This window comes from Conger conger, chromosome 7 (assembly GCF_963514075.1).
Source record: "Conger conger chromosome 7, fConCon1.1, whole genome shotgun sequence".
In the NCBI taxonomy this organism is placed as follows: Eukaryota; Metazoa; Chordata; class Actinopteri; order Anguilliformes; family Congridae; genus Conger; species Conger conger.
The window spans coordinates 4,585,634-4,606,293 of record NC_083766.1 but is presented as its reverse complement, the minus strand read 5'-3'; the positions used below and the strand labels follow the sequence as shown (position 1 = coordinate 4,606,293).

At 42.5% G+C, this 20,660-nt stretch overlaps 1 pseudogene; it reads right to left on the bottom strand.

The window, feature by feature from the left end:
* Positions 1-7,884: 7,884 nt before the first annotated feature.
* On the bottom strand, positions 7,885-19,606 carry LOC133133762 (organic cation/carnitine transporter 2-like; annotated as a pseudogene).
* Between the last annotated feature and the right edge of the window lie 1,054 nt (positions 19,607-20,660).

Sequence of the window (20,660 nt, the reverse complement as noted above, 5' to 3'; positions counted from 1 at the left end):
GCAGTGACATTGACTTTGCATTTCAAATGGTATTTAAATGTAATTTCGAAAAGCTATGCCAGCTAACTAGAGATGGATGCGGATCCATCGAATCCATCGTGGATGCGGTTCATTGACTAATTGGATAACGGCACTATATAAATTCCAACCATTTACCATAATAATTAGAATTGGTCACACTTTACAATGAGGCTCATGAATTGCCATTAACTAATGGACAATAAATTAATGATGAACAGAGCTGTACAGATTAACTACACAGTAGTAGTTAGTTAACATGCCAATTCATGGCACCTTATTTTAACTGGTTACCCTATTATTAATTATTGAGCTGATGCTTTTATCCAAACCAACCTAAGCAGACAATCCTCCCCTGGAGCAATACGGGGTTAAGGGCCTTGCTCAAGGGCCCAACAGCCCTTGGATCTTATTGTGGCTACACCGGGGCTTGAACCAACAACCTCCCAGTGTTCCCAGTCATGTGCCTTAGCCACTAGACTACAGGTTGCCCCGGTGGGGGCTTGAACCAACAACCTCCCAGTTCCCAGTCATGTGCCTTAGCCACTAGACTACAGGCTGCCCCGGTGTGTTGGCTAAAACTATCCGGATGACAGGCATGACTGATTTTCCAGTTTGAGACTTCAGTGGATCACATGAACTCTTCGTAGAGTCTTTACACTCTTCCATGTTACATGTACGTATGTCTTGATACTCCACCTATTGCCCTGGTATGTGAGGGAAAAAAATATGGCCTACATATCTGAGACAATCTGAAATGTTTTTGAGGCATGAAGTGGATTTCTTCAACCTCTTAAACCGAGTTCCTGACTGGCTGGCTGTCTGTCTGTCTGTCTGTCTGTCTATCTATGGTTCAGTATCCACATACAAAACAGCCTATAGCCTCCTGGCTGAGGTGCATGACTGGGACCTGGAAGGTTGGTGGTTCAAGCCCCAGCATAGCCACAATAAGATCAGTGATCTTATTAAGATCGGGGCCCTTATTCTTACCCGTTACCAGGCCCTTTTCTCCACTCTGCTCCCCTGCTTAGTCTAACCAACCTAAGTCACTTTGGATGAAAGCATCAGCTAAAAAAACTATAAAAACTGCGAAGTAACTGTTAATTATGAAAACTCATGGAACAAAATCTGTTTTGTTTTTTTAACTTGCATTACTCCTCCCCTTCTCGGCATGGAATTGCATGTTGCCTAAAAAGTGAAAGCAAAAGTGTTCAGGACCATACAGCGCTTTGTCTGTACTTGGGTTGAGCATGCTCTGCTTTTTGTTTTTTTGGGGCAGCCCACGAGCAGCCTCCCTCTCCTCTGTCCTCATTCTTCTAGATCTCTCTGCTGCCTTCGACACTGTGGATCACTCCATCCTCCTGTCTGCCCTGTCAGCAACGGGCATCTGTGGCACAGCCCTGGACTGGATTGAGTCCTACCTCTCTGGTCGCTCCTTCCAGGTTGCCTGGGCTGGTTCGGTATCGACACCTTGGCCCCTTGCCACAGGAGTTCCCCAGGGCTCAGTCCTTGGCCCGCTTCCTTTTTCTCTTTACACTCGCTCCTTTGGCCCGGTGATCACTGCACATGGGCTATCCTACCACTGCTACGCGGACGATACCCAACTCTTCGTCTCGTTCCCGCCGTCTGATACGCAGGTCTCAGCCCGTATCTCTGCTTGCCTGAGGGACATCCAGAGCTGGATGGACAACCACCATCTAAAGCTCAACCCAGGCAAGACTGAAATGATATTCATCCCTGCTAATACCTCTCCCCATCTGGATCTCTCCATTTCCCTTGGGGATACCACACTCACGGCGTCACCCAGTGCAAGGAACCTCGGCGTGGTGATGGACAGCAGACTGTCCCTTTCCGAGAACATTGCGGCGGTGACCCGGTCTTGCAGGTTCTTCCTATACAACACACGGAGAATCCGCCCCTTTCTCACCCCCTACTCGACCCAGCTCCTGGTCCAAGCAATGGTTCTGTCCCGCCTGAACTACTGCAATTCCCTCTTGGCTGGCCTCCCAGCGTCCGCCATCAGACCCCTCCAACTCATCCAGAATGCAGCAGCCCGTCTGGTCTTCAACCTTCCCAAATACTCACACGTCACCCCCCTGCTTACTTCCCTCCACTGGCTGCCTGTCATGGCTCGCATCAAATTCAAAATATTGGTGCTAGCCTTCCAAGCAGTTAAAGGGTCTTCTCCAGCTTATCTACAAAAAATCATCAGACCCTACACCCCTGCCAGACCTCTTCGTTCAGCCTCCTCAGGCCGCTTGGCACCTCCCCCTCTCCACCTCACGCTCACGACTACTGTCTGTTCTGGCTCCACGGTGGTGGAACAAACTCCCAGTTGAGGTCAGAACTGTAGAATCTCTTCCCACCTTCAAGCTCAAGCTGAAGACACACCTCTTCAAGCAGCACCTCTCCCCATCCCTCCCTACCTCCCTGTGAACCTTAATTGTTGGATTGTTAACTTTGGTCACTTTTGCTCTGTTTGTTTGTTTCTTTGTTAAAAAAAAAAAAAAAAACACATTGGCCCTCGTCCTTATCTTTGTTGTACAGGTAGCAGTTGAAATTGTACTTCCCTCCAAATGCCAATAATGTAATGTAATGTAATGTAATGAATGAAATGGCTCATAATTACCTAGGACAAATGCTGTCACAAAGTTAGAAACTTCTCCCATTCCAACTACAAAGAAAAGTGCAGAGAACATAAACCAGGAAGTGGAGAAAATCTGGAAGAATATGAACAAAGTCTGAACTCCGATTGTAACAAATAGAATGTTTTTCCTCCCAAACCTAAAGAGAGAGAGAGAGAGAGAGAGAGAGATGATTGCAACTATTTTAAAGTTCTGAGAACTTGCTGGTGATTGGAGGGGGCAAGAGAGAGAGAAAATTACCTGTCCGACAATTGTCCAGAAAAAAAGGTTCCCGTTCCCAGAAGTGGTCAAGGGGACGTTCCATGCATCACTACACACCAGATCCCACTGATGACAAGAGCACATATTTACAGTTCTGTACATGTTAAAACATTCTTATCTACTTCATGTTATTACGCTTTTCTTTTAATTAACTGAAACACGTATCAATTACAAATAAATCACTTACCTCGGACACGATGGTTGAATTGTAAATTGATCAGTCGTAATGCCATCCATCCTTACAGCTTTCCTGTTCTATTTCAGTGACATTCACGTCGATTCCAGGCACGGATCCGTTGTCTGAAAGACGTTTATTACGTCCAGTTTGTATCGGGTGCATTTGCTGTATCGCATCTCCCCATCATCTTCTTCCAGTGGAATAGAATAGTTTCTCCATTCTGCGCTAATATTGGCATTTGGTGGTATCACACAGTGGTGCGGAGGCGTGTCAGCGATGAATACAACGTAAAAACCTGTCAACCCGTTAGGAATTACGCTTATACAGAGGAATAACATAATCCGTTTTTGAAAAGGTCCCCATTCTCCCAGAAATTTCGTATCATCGTCGTAGTCGACCCTGTTCATTGTGTTCAAGTTTTTCAGCAGGCTGTCCTCAATCTACTTTCGTTCACTTCAAAAACTGTAAATACAAGAGCAACCTTTTCGAGTGTTCTGTGCAGAGTTGTTTGCTAACTTTCCGACAAACTTTTATAACAAATTGTCAACAAACATACAAATACAGTTCTCATCCTATATAGATAAATCAATATGAAAAGAAAAAGAATAAGTAAACAAATAAAAATAAAAATAAAATAAAGAAAAATAAAATACAACATAAAAAGAAAGGACGCGAGAATGTAGTTCACTTAATTATCTTAAAAATATTGCATACACTCATTGTTCTAATTGCTTTTTGGTTTAGTGAGGAAGAAATAGTTGACAGATACAATTCAAATTCCTTCATAAACACACAAAATTTTGTTTTTTTGTTTGCAAATTTACACTTGTGAATGTGAAATTTGGCGAGAAGTAAAAATAAATTAATAAGAAAAAAGGCATTATCATCTTTGTCATTATAATCATAGCAGCCAAGTATAACATTTTTATAGTAAAAAGCAAAATCCCCAAAAATGTTGTCAACTATAAAATCATTCACATCTTTCCAGAATGTATAGGTAAATTTACAAGACCAAAACAAATGGGAGCAAGTCTCTGGATGTAATTCACAGAAAGAACAATTCACGTCTATGTCATTCTTCAACTTTTGTAAGAAATGCTTCGAGCCATCTTCTACGTGATCGAACAAACGCACCTTCAGCTTTACGTTTATAGATCTCATCCAACCTATGCTGCTGCTCAATAAGTTCAATCTTCTCTGACTCAGTGAGGACATCTACTGGTTTAGAAGCTAAAGTTGCAATCTTAAGGATTGTATCATCTTCTTCTGCTCTTCTACTTTTTGTTAAATCACTACTGTATTTCCTAAGGTATTTCGCAATCTCATATTTTAATAACTCCCAATTACTACTATACACATTTTCATTTAGAACTTTGTTCCAGTACAACATAATCATTTTTTTAATTGTGTCAGCTACAACACTATGTTTAAGAATAGTACTATTAAGTTTCCAGTATGAGGACTTAGGGGTAGTGGAGAAAGGCGATAGAGGAATAAGGATATGGATAGACTTATGATCAGATAACGGTGAGGGTAGAATGTCTGTTAAAACATTTTTCAGCTCTTTGGAGATAAGCCAATAATCAATACGTGACTGGCTTGTTAGTGACTTGTTGCACCACGTATATGATTTCTGTAGTAGATGGCTATCCCTCCATGTATCAGTTAAATTAAATCTATGTGTGAACATCTTTATATGAGAACTAGCAGAGTCTGAGCTCCTTGAAGGCCACCTATCAATATGATTGTCTAGCACAGTATTGAAGTCGCCACCAAGAACTACAGAAGAGTTTGGGAATTTAGATAACCAGTGAAGTAGTCGCCCATCTAAACTGTCAATATAAGCAATATTCTCTCTTTGAGAGTTGAAACCATGAACATTAACTATGATGTAATTAGAGTTTGCAAGTTCAAGTCCCAGGAGTATATAATGGCCATTTTTGTCACAGTCAGAGAACAAAACTTTCCCAATAAAACGGTTTTTCAAAATGCAAACACCAGCCGAGCGTTCTGACCCATGAGACAGCCATGAATCACATCCCCATTGTGATTTCCAGAAATCAGCATCTTGTTCAGTTGAGTGAGATTCTTGTATAAAGCAAAAGTCAGTATTATGTTGTTTTAAATATAGAAACGTAGCTTTACGTTTAACATGGTTTCTTAGCCCTCTCGCGTTGAGTGAAATAATAGATAATGACATAATGAATAATAAAAAGGAAAAATAAGAAAAGAAAAATAGATGTTAGACCAAATAGATGTTAATACACAGAAATAGAGAACTTACGGTCACTAAGAGTGTACTAACAAAAGGATGAGAGCCGCAAACCTTTTTAAGGCAAAAATACGTGAACATACTGAATAGTAACATTAGTAGAACATGTTAAACAAGCTTAAGAACATTTTTCTCTTATAAATAAAGAGGTAAAAATAATAACTATAAAGTTGTCTGCTTTTATCTACCATGAATTGTCGTTTATGTTGCATTTGAAAATATATTCAAAATAAAATAAACGTTGAACATAGCAGCTTTTTTAATCAAATGACCACTCGCTCTGTAATTAACTAATAAAATAACTGAAATGTTCATTGAGCGAAGGTATAGATCCTCCTATAGATCCTATAGATATAGCATTAGGCTATACAAGGAAGCCTACGCTGTAAGCTGAACCCTGATTGTACCCAGTGCTAAATCTGGCACACTAACCGTGTCTCTAAGGTGGGAATATTTCTGCTCCATTCACAAAAGCACGTCCTCCAACAAAGAAGGCTAGCTTGTTTTCCTTCCGTGCCTTTTCTACGGCGGGCCACAGCTTATTTCTCCTTTCCCTGTCTTCTGCAGACAGGTCCACTGTCAGCTTGTTGTTGTTGTTGTTCTTCAGATAGGTTGAGTTTTTCGCAGAATGCCAAACAGCATCGCGGTAGGTCTGGGAGGTGAACTGCATGATGATGCCTCTGGGTTGGCTGTTGTTCGGTTTCCTGGGACCGAGGCGATGCACCGTATCAATCACATCTGGTAGTTTACTTTTGGCTTCTGGCAGAAGAGCTTGGCACACCTGGATGACTTATTTTCACACGTCCTGCTTCTCCTTCTCCTCCAAGCCGTAAAGCTTTAGATTCCATTGGCGCGAATAGCTTTCCCGGTGAGAGATCCGTTTCTCGCGTGTGTCAGAGCTTGCTTCGAGGTGAACAACTCTCTCCTTCACAGCTTTCGTCTCAGCATAAACCAAATCAAACGATTCTTTGACACCTGCAATCTGTCTCGCGTTTTCAGCAATCACATTGGAGTCACTGACCATCTTTTCCAGGGCGTCGGACCTGCTGATTATCAGCTGAGGGAGAGACAAGAGCTGGGAGAGAATGGCAGACATCTCCATGTCTTCAACTCTTCTCTGTTTCACTGCAGGAGGCTTAGACGGTGTAACGGGAAGAGGTGGAAAATCTTCCTCCATCAGAGACACCTTCATCTGGTCGGCGTAGTTGTGCATGTTGTCAATGAGTACGTTCTTAGCTTCGGCTTGCCCGGCGATAGCTAGTATAGAAAGCTTGAGCTAGCAGAGCTAACCTTAACACTCTTTCTTTTCCCCGAGGCTTTCATCATGGTTTATTGGCGTTACCAAAAAGTAGCCTGGTACAAATACCATCAAACTAAACTAATATTGTTGTTTTGTTCACACCATATATAATAGAAAAACATTTAGGTTTGCGGAGCACATCCAAACACTTGTGATCAGAGCGCCATCTTGGATCCCCCCAGACTACTCCAGCCTTGTAACGGTTTCTGAAATCAGAGTGATGTCACAACAGCAAATAACTTACGGTACTTCTCCGGCTCCGGTTCTGTTGCTTACTGCCGTTGAGGAATATGCATAGCAGGCAGTGTCGCGCTTTTTTCAGCTGAGTTTATTTGGATTAAATGCTTAAATGATGTGTGTAGGAAATAACTGTCAGTGTAGCCGTTTCCTAAATATGGGGCAAAACTTCTCAGGGCAGTGTGTGTTACCCAGAAGGAAACGGGAGCTCAAACTCCACCCTTGGAAATAGGGTGAACGTTAGTATACACATATCACAGTACCAACCTTTCAGTTTTGAACGGGAATTTACAGGGGGAGAAAGTGGGAGAGACAGACAGCGGATCTTCTGCAGCAGTAGAATGATTAATTGGAAGAAGTATCCACATCATCTTATATGCATATCATCTAATTAGGTAAGGATAGTGTCTGTGCCTGTAGACAGCAAATCAGCTAAGGTTTGCTGTACTCTGTATGATGTAGAAGGGTCATCCACAGTATTATTCACTGAATATTCATGAATGAAGAAATGCACCCAGTCCATCCTGAATGTTTTAATGAGTGAAATACTGTGGTTACATCAAGGTAATTTTATGAAATGATACTATATATGAGGCATTTTTATCAAGTCGGCAGTGAAACCGCTATTTTGTAGACACTCTAATCCAGAGTAACTTGTAAGTGCACATTCAGCATAATTCAATTCAGTTATATTTGTTTCACACTTTTTACAGAGACACCCCAAAAAGACAGAGGAAACAGTCATGCAAAAACCAGGCCAAAACCAACCACCAAGAAAAGGCCAGTTGAGAAAAAACTGCAGTCAGAAGAAAAGCATCACCCTTCATAATTTATTACAATGGCTGCTGGAGCTCATAGACATTACGTTAATGGCATTTGGCAGACGCTCTTATCCAGGGCGATATACAGTTGATTAGACTAAGCAGGAGACAATCCTTCCCCGGAGCAATATAGGGTTAAGGGCGTTGCTGAAGGGCCCAACGGCTGTGCGGATCTTATTGTGGCTACAACCGGGGTCGGACCACCGACTTTGCGGGTCCCAGTGATGTACCTTAACCACTACACTACAGGCCGCCCTCGATTTGATGTTTGTCGCTTTTTATACCTGAGGGAAACAAAATGGATGAAAAATTGTCATATTCCTTTATTGGCATTGAATAATAACCATTAATTCAACGAACATTCGATCTCAGAAGGTGCTGCAGCACAGTGCTAACAGCTGAGGCAGCAGACCCTGTGTTTGTGAGATGTGGCTGCCTTACCTTTGAATAGTCTGCATGTGATCGATGGTCTCTGGGAGAGGCAAACCATAGGTCTCAGGAAGCAGGAGGCCAAGCAACCCCCCCAAAGCACAGAGGCTCCCCATTAATATGTATGGCAAGGACTTGTAATAGGTTCCTGCATAAGGGAAGGAAAAAGCAGAGTTTGCCACTGCTAGGCCAATATCCAGAGTGGCCGGATGGCTAATTTGTTTTTGGCACCTCATTGCGGTGCACATATGAGCCTCTAGGTGAAAGAGGGGTGCTTATTTAAAGAGAGCCCACCGGCTGTGGGATGTTGACAGGATGTGTGGAGCTAGTATCGAGCCTCACTAACCCATATAGAGGAAATAGGGTGCTGCGATGTTGCCCAGATGGGAAATGGTGGAGCAGGTGCCCACCGCGGTGTTCCTCAGGACGGTGGGGTACAGCTCCGCCGTGAAAGCGTACACCAGAATGTAAGCCACCGAGAATCCAAATTTCCCCATCATCTCCAGCGCGATAGATACTGAACTCAGCTCTGTCAATATTAAAGAGAGATTACAGAACTGACTGGTCCCAACCTGCCATGAGGGAAATGAGGGCATCCTGAAAATAATTTCAATAGCAATATATTGTTTGTATCTGCAAAACCTTTTTTTTATTGAAAATATGAACCAATTGTGCTAAATCCCTTGTATTCCTTGCCCACTTTGACCCTTTTGCGCATGGAACCCACACCATTACCAGGTTTGAAGCACTGTGGGACAAATGTTATCTTTACGTTAATTCTTCTTTAAAAACAGGCAGATATTTTTGAGCCAATTTCGCAGTTATATAATCCCAAATATGTGGAGCTGTTTTAAATAAGGTGTGATGAAAATAAATAATGTATTTAAATAAATAATATTGATATGTGGCACTAGTCAGCTAGCTACATTGGGTAAAAAAGAATAATAATTGAAAACTGGACGAGTCTGATGCTGACTCAGAAAATATGGATTAAGATGCATGTTGTGAACAGGGCTAGTTTGTGAGCTGAGGTACAGAAATAAACAGTGCCTTGCTGATTCCCTCTTGATGACACTTACTTCCTGGTATGAGCTGTGTGACCAGTAGTACCGCTCCACTGAGGAACAGCGTGGGAGAGAGACACAGTCGCCTTGGGCAAGAGCGAAATAGGGGCCAGGCCAAAATGTAGGCTGGGACTTCAACAGCCGCCGAGAAGAAACTGTTCAAAAAGGGGTCCCCAGACAGATTTGAGGTGTTCAAAGATAAGGCAAAGTACCCAAGGCAGATTATCACCCTGAAAAGATGGGAGATTGTTTAGAGGTTTCAGCCATCCATGTTCAACGTTTGGGAAAAAAATGAGGTTTACATAAAAGTGAATCTATTACTCTTGGCTTTGAGCAGTCTCACATGATTCATGTAATTTAGGCTAGGGTCTTGGGACACTTACCACATTAGGATCAGTTTGATCGTGATCCAGCGGATGCTGCTGGACTTAATGAGATCACAGATGTTGTGGTGGTTCAACGTTTCCTGGTGTTCTGCCTAAAGCAACACATCACAATGAACGTATTGGCTTTAAACCCATGGTGATCCAGTCAAGTATCCAACATCTATGCTCTTAAGGAACTGGTTTGAAAGGATATGGAGGAGCAAATGGAGTACAACAAGGTGATATACTGTTACTATCCAGTCTGTGACCACTTTATTAGATATAACTGTACTCCAGCTTGTTAAAGCAAATATATAACCAGCCAATCATGAGGTTGAGTTGTTGTTCAGATCAGAATGGGGAAGAAATGTGATCTAAATGACACCAGACGGTTTGGTTAAAAGAAAATGCTGATCTCATAGCATTTTCACACACAACAGTCTCTATAGTTGATGATTCCAAAAATAAAACACATCTTGTGAGCAGCAGTTCTGTGGGTGAAAAACACCTTATTATTAAGAGAGGTTAGAGGAAATGGCTAGACTGGTTCAAGCTGACAGGTACCTCCACACGTTACAACAGTGGTATGCAGAAGAGCATCTCTGAACACACAAGACATGGAATCTTGAAGTAGATTGGCTACAGCAGCAGAAGACTCATAAATCCAATAAATACGGAATTAAGTGGTCACATTTACATTTACATTTTAGTCATTTGGCAGATGCTTTTAATCCAAAGTGATTTTCAAGTGCATAGGTTCTTCCACAAGTCAAAGCATCACATCCATAACTTGGAAAATACACATGAAATGCTGTTCTAAACATATAGTCATCATAAGTGCATTTTTCTTCTTTTTTTTTGGGGGGGGGGGGGTTAGACAAGAGGGATAGGGATATCAGAAAGGGGGTCGGGGGAAATCAGGAGGGAGGACTAAGGTAGAGTGCATACATTTGTCTGGAGGTGACCAGACAAAGGATGCTGTGACTGGATAGTACAGGCAATGGCAATTGTGGAGACATTTGTATGAAGGTAAGATTAGCAGGACCTGGAGAGGCTGAAAGATGACCTCCGGGGCTTTGACTCCGTTCTTCTTGGCAGCACCTCTCAAAATGGCCTCTGCCTCCTCCACCCGGCCCTGAGAGAGAAGCCATCGGGGAGACTCCGGGATTAACCTGTCCCAACACAAAGTCAGTTCATGGTGCGGTTCTCTAAGGGTACAGCTCTGCAACCATGAAATTAAAGTTGCATCTGCATGAGATCATTTGAGTAGTAGAATTCACACAAGGTTTTACAAGGTTGTGTTCTGTCTGGTAAATGTTCATGGAAATATAGCAGCTGTTACGTATTTCCTGTAAGTAAGAAAAAAACACTCTTCATATGAAGACAAAATGTACCCTAGGCATGCAACCAGTTTCCTCATATTCCATCAGCATCAGTCTCACTATCTTGTTTTACCTGTCCAGCATGCAAACTTACTACTTACTTAAGAAAGTATAAATATATAAATATGCCCGCTATTTGAACACAGAATGTACATAGATTAGGTTAGCCTTGCCCAAGGATCATAAAAGCTAAGCATCAGGAATAGGAGGTGTCAATTAGTGATGGGGTTCTGATTATGTTAGCGAGTGCAACCTGTTGGAAAAATTATGAATAAAACCATTTGCAACCAAGATTGGGGAATAAATAAATTAATTTAAAAAACCAAATGCTACTTAAACACCAGCCTCTTGCCTTGTTAAGACCCGAAAGACAGAAATTCATAGAGCAGCAAAAAAATTAATTGAGCAGCAATTATTGCAACAGACTAGAGCATAAATTCATAGCACAACGATTGTTAGGCAAGAGGAATACTTCATTTTGAGGAGCAGGCAACGGAAGCAGAAACAGCACAAGCAGTGACAAGCCAAGGGAATGTCTGACAGCTGCTAGGTATTTCTAGTATGAGGTCGCATACATACGTCATGTTGTACACGTTTTTAAAATGTATTATTATTTATTTATTTTATTTTGCACATGGCTGCAAGACGTAGTTTCCTCCTCCATAAGAGCTTAAAACGGACGCAGCTGGAAGTGGAGGTTTTTGAAGAGATGTTTGGTGTTTGTTTGGAAAAAAAAGTGAACCAATGTTTAGTTTTTTTTTTTTTAGTAGTGGAGAACTGTTTTGTGCACCGACTTTGGAACAGGGGTCGCTCCCCTATGTCGTTTTTTTGTTTTGTTTTTTTTTGGGGGGGGGGAGAATACTCATCTGTTTCTGTTAAGGACTCTACAATACACCAGTTATTTGTGTAAATGTGCAGTAGCAGTAAAGAAGGCCAATAGGATGTTAGGATAAATAGCCAGGAGTATTGATTATCCAAGGAAGTTATACTCACCTTATACAATACTCTTGTTAGACCACACTTGCAGTACTGTGTGCAGTTCTGGGGACTGCACTATAAGAAGGACATAGAGGCACTAGAAAAGGTTCAGAGAAGGGCAACCAGATTGATTCCATGTAGGAAAGATGAGAGTTACGAGGATAGATTAGGATGCTTAATCTCTTTAAATTGAGTAAAATGAGGCTAAGGGGGATTTGATTGAGGCTTTTAAATTCATTCAAGGGATTAACAAAATGAAGTATTATTCATGTTCGGTTAGCAGAAGGAGAGGTCACAAATGGAAACTGTCAAAGGAGAAATTCCGTACAGATATTCAGAAGTATTTTTTCACACAGCGAATGGTCAATGTGTGGAATAGCTTGCCAGCGCATGTAGTGGAGGAAACACTGAGGGTTTTCAAGACCAGGCTTGATACAGTGTTAGATTTTATTTCGCTTTTAGGCAATTTGGGCAGTAGGTACGCTAGGAAAAGGCAAGCATTGCTGGGCTGAATGGCCTGGCCATTACCTTATGTTATGTTGTGTACTACACTGCCTGACCGCACGCACCAGTGTTTCCGTGTTTTGTCTTATTTGTGTCAGAGTTTTGTTTTGTTTACCTTTAAATGTATATAAATAAAACCTAAACTAAAACTCAAACTCCGGCCTCAGCAAGGGCGGTTCTAAACGGGGGGCCGGTGCCACCCCTAAAATCTGATTGGCCACCCCGCCACCCCGCACATAGTCAGTCTGCTATGTCTTTTACCAAGACACCATCTTTCCCATTTTGCTGCCTGCCATCAAAAGCGCACCTGTCAGAAGCACCAATCTGATTCGCACGTCCCAGGACAGGTTGCAAGCTTGTATGGTGCTGTTTGTTCATTCATTCATTCATTATCCTAATCTGCTTATCCTGAACTGGGTCACAGGGGGGCTGGAGCCTATCCCAGCATACATTGGGCGAAAGACAGGAATACACCCTGGACAGGTCGCCAGTCCATCGCAGGGCACACACACCATTCACTAACACACTCATACCTACGGGCAATTTAGACTCTCCAATCAGCCTAACCTGCATGTCTTTGGACTGTGGGAGGAAACCGGAGTACCCGGAGGAAACCCACGCAGACACGGGGAGAACATGCAAACTCCACACAGAGAGGCCCGGCCGACGAGGATTCGAACCCAGGACCTCCTTGCTGTGAGGCAGCAGTGCTACCCACTGCACCATCTGTGCCGCCTTGGTGCAGTTTGTAAGCCTTTAAATGTTATTTTGCTCTAGTCAGCGTGACAGGTTGGAATGTTGAATATGCTGAATGGTATGGTTGAAATATAATTTAAATGCCATCATTAAATAACATCAAACTAGTTAGCTAGCTAGCTAATGAATGTTAGTCTCCTCAACAATAAATACATTACTTGAATGCTGTGTTTCTTTAATATAATATGGCCCCCTTGTGTACTACAAGCTAAATCAGCTAAATCTATACAGCCAAATCGCTACCTTAAGAATGTGTATTTACATAATAATATTGTACCCACTGTGTAGGTGCTGGTACATAATTCTTATAGTATTTAGACAATAATTCATTCATATAGTTTCCAAAAGCTCTTTATTGTTTTAAAAGATTTAAAAGAAATATACTTTAAAGATACATTTTCTTATGTCGTTGTTTAGTTTGTGTTCTCTGTATTAGTTGATATAAGAAGGCATACCGTTAGTGATGTGTGCCTGTGACTGGATCGGTATTAGCGCACTTATCCCTGGTTATGGGTCTGTATTTTGCACTTTGCCGCTCTGGATAAGAGCATCTGCCAAATGCCATTAATGTAAATGTAATGTAATACCCGACAGTGCCCAGATAAACGTCTCCAGCAAAGACAAATGACTTGTGTGTGAATGTCGTCTGGTGTTACGTAAACCAGTAAGCTAGCTAGCTAACGTTAATGCAGTGGGGATACATGATGACCTACAGGACAAGATACATGAAGCTGTATCGCACACCTACCTCCACAGGGGGAAACAGAAAACTCCTGGCAGAGCTATGGCGATCAGCAGCATTCTCCAGTCTCTGATGAAGAAGGCCGTCAGGGGAAGCAACATGTAGCCAACGGCAAAAAAAGTGGACACTCCCGCAGTGCAGTATATGGTCCGAATGCGAATTCTGTTCCTTTACACAACATTTATAGAGAACAGGAGGACAACAGGTATAACTGCAGCAGTCAGATCCAAAGCCTATCACTGTATCTACTACATTGACAAACTACACTCAGTGACCACTTTATTGGTCTTCTGCTGCTATAGCCCATCCACTTGAAGGTCTGGCATGGTGTGGGTTCATGTTCTTCTGCATGCCACTGTTGCACTGTGTGGTTATTTGAGTTGGTGTGGCCTTCCTGTCAGCTTGAACAATCATGCCTTGTGTTTATGCTGCTCCTGCATCACTGGCAGTATGTTTCACTATGTTCCTATATTTCCATAAAGTGAGGGCAGAGCGAGCCCTCCACTAACTTAAAATTCAAAAATGTCGAAATGAAATTGAACAATGCAAATGGTGTCAATGGCAAAATGCCCATGGGAATATGTCTGAAACATGGTGTTTGTTCATAGAAATCATAGATTGTAGTATTTTTCATCCATCCATCCATCCATCCATTATCTTAACCCGCTTATCCTGAACAGGGTTGCAGGGGTGCTGGAGCCTATTCCAGAATACATTGGGCAAAAAGCAGGAATACAACCTGGACAGGTCGCCAGTCCATCGCAGGGCACACACACCATTCACTCACACCTACGGGAAATTTAGACTCTCCAATCAGCCTAACCTGCATGTCTTTGGACGGAAACCCATGCAGACACGGGGAGAACATGCAAACTCCGGCCGACGGGGATACAAACCCAGGACCTCCTTGCTGTGAGGCAGCAGTGCTACCCACTGCACCCTATCCTATAGAGAGAGAGAGAGAGAGAGAGAGATTATTGCAACTATTTTAATGTTCTGAGAACTTGCTGGTGATTGGAGGGTGCGAGAGAGAGAGAAAATTACCTGTCTGACAATTGTCCAGAAAAAAAGGCTCCCGTTAACAATCCAAAGAATAACACAGAAGTGGTCATGGGGACCTTCCATGCATCACTACACACCAGATCCCACTGATGACAAGAGCACATATTTACAGTTCTGTACATGTTAAAACATTCATACCTACTTCATGTTATTACGTTTTTCTTTTAATTAACTGACACACGTATCAATTACAAATAAACGAAAGTCACTTGCCTCGGACACGATGGTTGAAATGTAAATTGATCGGTCGTAATGCCATCCATCCTTACAGCTTTCCTGTTCTATTTCAGTGACATTCACGTCGATTCCAGGCACGGATCCGTTGTCTGAAAGACGCTTTATTACATCCAGTTTGTATCGGGTGCATTTGCTGTACCGCATCTCCCCATTATCTTCTTCCAGTGGGATAGAATAGTTTCTCCATTCGGCGCTAATATTGGCGTTTGGTGGTATTAAGCAGTGATGCGGAGGCGTGTCAGCGATGAATACAACGGAAAAACTTGTCAACCCGTTAGGAATTACGCTTATACAGAGGAGTAATGCGATCAGTTTTTGAAAATGTCCCCATTCTCCCAGAAATTTGGTGACGTCGTCATAGTCTGTCGTGGTCATTGTAAGCACAATTGAGTGCAGACTGCACACAGAACTGAGGTATCAACTGCGGTTGCAGTTAATCTCATAACAGTTCTCATGCCACGTTGCAGTGACATTGGCTTTGCATTTCAAATGGTATTTAAATGTAATTTCGAAAAGCTATGCCAGCTAACTAGAGATGGATGCGGATCCATCGAATCCATCATGGATGCGGTTCATTGACTCATTGAACCGATTAGCCCTCACCATTACACATCATCTGTTTAACCAGGCTGGAACATCTACAGGACTGTCATGGGCATGTGTTTCGCACCTTGGTTTAGTGCCCATCCAGAACAATCGCACCTGAGCAGATGATAACAACAGAGGGGCTGACATTGGCTCAGGCGGCAAGAGCAATCGTCTGGCAGTCGGAGGGTTGCCGGTTTGATTCCACCCTGGGTGTGTCGAAGTGTCCCTGAGTAAGACACCTAACCCCCAAATGCTCCTGACGAGCTGGTTGGTGCCTTGCATGGCAGCCAATCACCAATGGTGTGTGAGTGTGTATGGGTGAATGAGAAGCATCAGTTGTACAGCGCTTTGGATAAAGGCACTATATAAATTCCAACCATTTACCATAATAATTAGAATTGGTCTCATGAATTGCCATTAACTAATGGACAATAAATTAATGATGAACAGAGCTGTACAGATTAACTACACAGTAGTAGTTAGTTAACATGCCAATTCATGGCACCTTATTTTAACTGGTTACCCTATTATTAATTATTGAGCTGATGCTTTTATCCAAACCAAACTATAGTTGATTAGACTAAGCAGACAATCCTCCCCTGGAGCAATACGGGGTTAAGGGCCTTGCTCAAGGGCCCAACAGCCCTTGGATCTTATTGTGGCTACACCGGGGCTTGAACCAACAACCTCCCAGTTCCCAGTCATGTGCCTTAGCCACTAGACTACAGGCTGCCCCGGTGGGGGCTTGAACCAACAACCTCCCAGTTCCCAGTCATGTGCCTTAGCCACTAGACTACAGGCTGCCCCGGTGTGTTGGCTAAAACTATCCGGATGACAGGCATGACTGATTTTCCAGTTTGAGACTTCAGTGGATCACATGAACTCTTTCACCACCTAGTGACCAAAAAAGATAATGCATGTAGAGTCTTTACACTCTTCCATGTTACATGTACATATGTCTTGATAATCCACCTATTGCCCTGGTATGTGAGGGAAAAAAATATGGCCTACATATCTGAGACAATCTGAAATGTTTTTGAGGCATGAAGTGGATTTCTTCAACCTCTTAAACCGAGTTCCTGACTGGCTGTCTGTCTGTCTGTCTGTCTATCTATGGTTCAGTATCCACATACAAAACAGCCTATAGCCTCCTGGCTGAGGTGCATGACTGGGACCTGGAAGGTTGGTGGTTCAAGCCCCAGCATAGCCACAATAAGAGCAGTGATCTTATTAAGATCGGGGCCTTATTCTTACCCGTTACCAGGCCCTTTTCTCCACTCTGCTCCCCTGCTTAGTCTAACCAACCTAAGTCACTTTGGATGAAAGCATCAGCTAAAAAAACTATAAAAACTGCGAAGTAACTGTTAATTATGAAAACTCATGGAACAAAATCTGTTTTGTTTTTTTTACTTGCATTACTCCTCCCCTTCTCGGCATGGAATTGCATGTTGCCTAAAAAGTGAAAGCAAAAGTGTTCAGGACCGTACAGCGCTTTGTCTGTACTTGGGTTGAGCATGCTCTGCTTTTTGTTTTTTTGGGGCAGCCCACGAGCAGCCTCCCTCTCCTCTGTCCTCATTCTTCTAGATCTCTCTGCTGCCTTCGACACTGTGGATCACTCCATCCTCCTGTCTGCCCTGTCAGCAACGGGCATCTGTGGCACAGCCCTGGACTGGATTGAGTCCTACCTCTCTGGTCGCTCCTTCCAGGTTGCCTGGGCTAGTTCGGTATCGACACCTTGGCCCCTTGCCACAGGAGTTCCCCAGGGCTCAGTCCTTGGCCCGCTTCCTTTTTCTCTTTACACTCGCTCCTTTGGCCCGGTGATCACTGCACATGGGCTATCCTACCACTGCTACGCGGACGATACCCAACTCTTCGTCTCGTTCCCGCCGTCTGATACGCAGGTCTCAGCCCGTATCTCTGCTTGCCTGAGGGACATCCAGAGCTGGATGGACAACCACCATCTAAAGCTCAACCCAGGCAAGACTGAAATGATATTCATCCCTGCTAATACCTCTCCCCATCTGGATCTCTCCATTTCCCTCGGGGATACCACACTCACGGCGTCACCCAGTGCAAGGAACCTCGGCGTGGTGATGGACAGCAGACTGTCCCTTTCCGAGAACATTGCGGCGGTGACCCGGTCTTGCAGGTTCTTCCTATACAACACACGGAGAATCCGCCCCTTTCTCACCCCCTACTCGACCCAGCTCCTGGTCCAAGCAATGGTTCTGTCCCGCCTGAACTACTGCAATTCCCTCTTGGCTGGCCTCCCAGCGTCCGCCATCAGACCCCTCCAACTCATCCAGAATGCAGCAGCCCGTCTGGTCTTCAACCTTCCCAAATACTCACACGTCACCCCCCTGCTTACTTCCCTCCACTGGCTGCCTGTCATGGCTCGCATCAAATTCAAAACATTGGTGCTAGCCTTCCAAGCAGTTAAAGGGTCTTCTCCAGCTTATCTACAAAAAATCATCAGACCCTACACCCCTGCCAGACCTCTTCGTTCAGCCTCCTCAGGCCGCTTGGCACCTCCCCCTCTCCACCTCACGCTCACGACTACTGTCTGTTCTGGCTCCACGGTGGTGGAACAAACTCCCAGTTGAGGTCAGAACTGTAGAATCTCTCCCCACCTTCAAGCGCAAGCTGAAGACACACCTCTTCAAGCAGCACCTCTCCCCATCCCTCCCTACCTCCCTGTGAACCTTAATTGTTGGATTGTTAACTTTGGTCACTTTTGCTCTGTTTGTTTGTTTCTTTGTTCAAAAAAAAAAAAAAACACATTGGCCCTCGTCCTTATCTTTGTTGTACAGGTAGCAGTTGAAATTGTACTTCCCTCCAAATGCCAATAATGTAATGTAATGTAATGTAATGAATGAAATGGCTCATAATTACCTAGGACAAATGCTGTCACAAAGTTAGAAACTTCTCCCATTCCAACTACAAAGAAAAGTGCAGAGAACATAAACCAGGAAGTGGAGAAAATCTGGAAGAATATGAACAAAGTCTGAACTCCGATTGTAACAAATAGAATGTTTTTCCTCCCAAACCTAAAGAGAGAGAGAGAGAGAGAGAGAGAGATGATTGCAACTATTTTAAAGTTCTGAGAACTTGCTGGTGATTGGAGGGGGCAAGAGAGAGAGAAAATTACCTGTCCGACAATTGTCCAGAAAAAAAGGTTCCCGTTAACAATCCAAAGAATAACACAGAAGTGGTCAAGGGGACGTTCCATGCATCACTACACACCAGATCCCACTGATGACAAGAGCACATATTTACAGTTCTGTACATATTAAAACATTCTTATCTACTTCATGTTATTACGCTTTTCTTTTAATTAACTGACACACGTATCAATTACAAATAAATCACTTACCTCGGACACGATGGTTGAATTGTAAATTGATCAGTCGTAATGCCATCCATCCTTACAGCTTTCCTGTTCTATTTCAGTGACATTCACGTCGATTCCAGGCACGGATCCATTGTCTGAAAGACGCTTTATTACGTCCAGTTTGTATCGGGTGCATTTGCTGTATCGCATCTCCCCATCATCTTCTTCCAGTGGAATAGAATAGTTTCTCCATTCTGCGCTAATATTGGCATTTGGTGGTATCACACAGTGGTGCGGAGGCGTGTCAGCGATGAATACAACGGAAAAACCTGTCAACCCGTTTTACGCTTATACAGAGGAGTAATGCGATCAGTTTTTGAAAATGTCCCCATTCTCCCAGAAATTTTGTATCATCGTCGTAGTCAACCGTGTTCATTGTGTTCAAGTTTTTCAGCAGGCTGTCCTCAATCTACTTTCGTTCACTTCAAAAACTGTAAATACAAGAGCAACCTTTTCGAGTGTTCTGTGCAGAGTTGTTTGCTAACTTTCCGACAAACTTTTATAACAAATTGTCAACAAACATACAAATACAGTTCTCATCCTATATAGATAAATCAATATGAAAAGAAAAAGAATAAGTAAACAAATAAAAATAAAAATAAAATAAAGAAAAAGAAAATACAACATAAAAAGAAAGGACGCGAGAATGTAGTTCACTTAATTATCTTAAAAATATTGCATACACTCATTGTTCTAATTGCTTTTTGGTTTAGTGAGGAAGAAATAGTTGACAGATACAATTCAAATTCCTTCATAAACACACAAAATTTTGTTTTTTTGTTTGCAAATTTACACTTGTGAATGTGAAATTTGGCGAGAAGTAAAAATAAATTAATAAGAAAAAAGGCATTATCATCTTTGTCATTATAATCATAGCAGCCAAGTATAACATTTTTATAGTAAAAAGCAAAATCCCCAAAAATGTTGTCAACTATAAAATCATTCACATCTTTCCAGAATGTATAGGTAAATTTACAAGACCAAAACAAATGGGAGCAAGTCTCTGGATGTAATTCACAGAAAGAACAATTCACGTCTATGTCATTCTTCAACTTTTGTAAGAAATGCTTCGAGCCATCTTCTACGTGATCGAACAAACGCACCTTCAGCTTATACGTTTATAGATCTCATCCAACCTATGCTGCTGCTCAATAAGTTCAATCTTCTCTGACTCAGTGAGGACATCTACTGGTTTAGAAGCTAAAGTTGCAATCTTAAGGATTGTATCATCTTCTTCTGCTCTTCTACTTTTTGTTAAATCACTACTGTATTTCCTAAGGTATTTCGCAATCTCATATTTTAATAACTCCCAATTACTACTATACACATTTTCATTTAGAACTTTGTTCCAGTACAACATAATCATTTTTTTAATTGTGTCAGCTACAACACTATGTTTAAGAATAGTACTATTAAGTTTCCAGTATGAG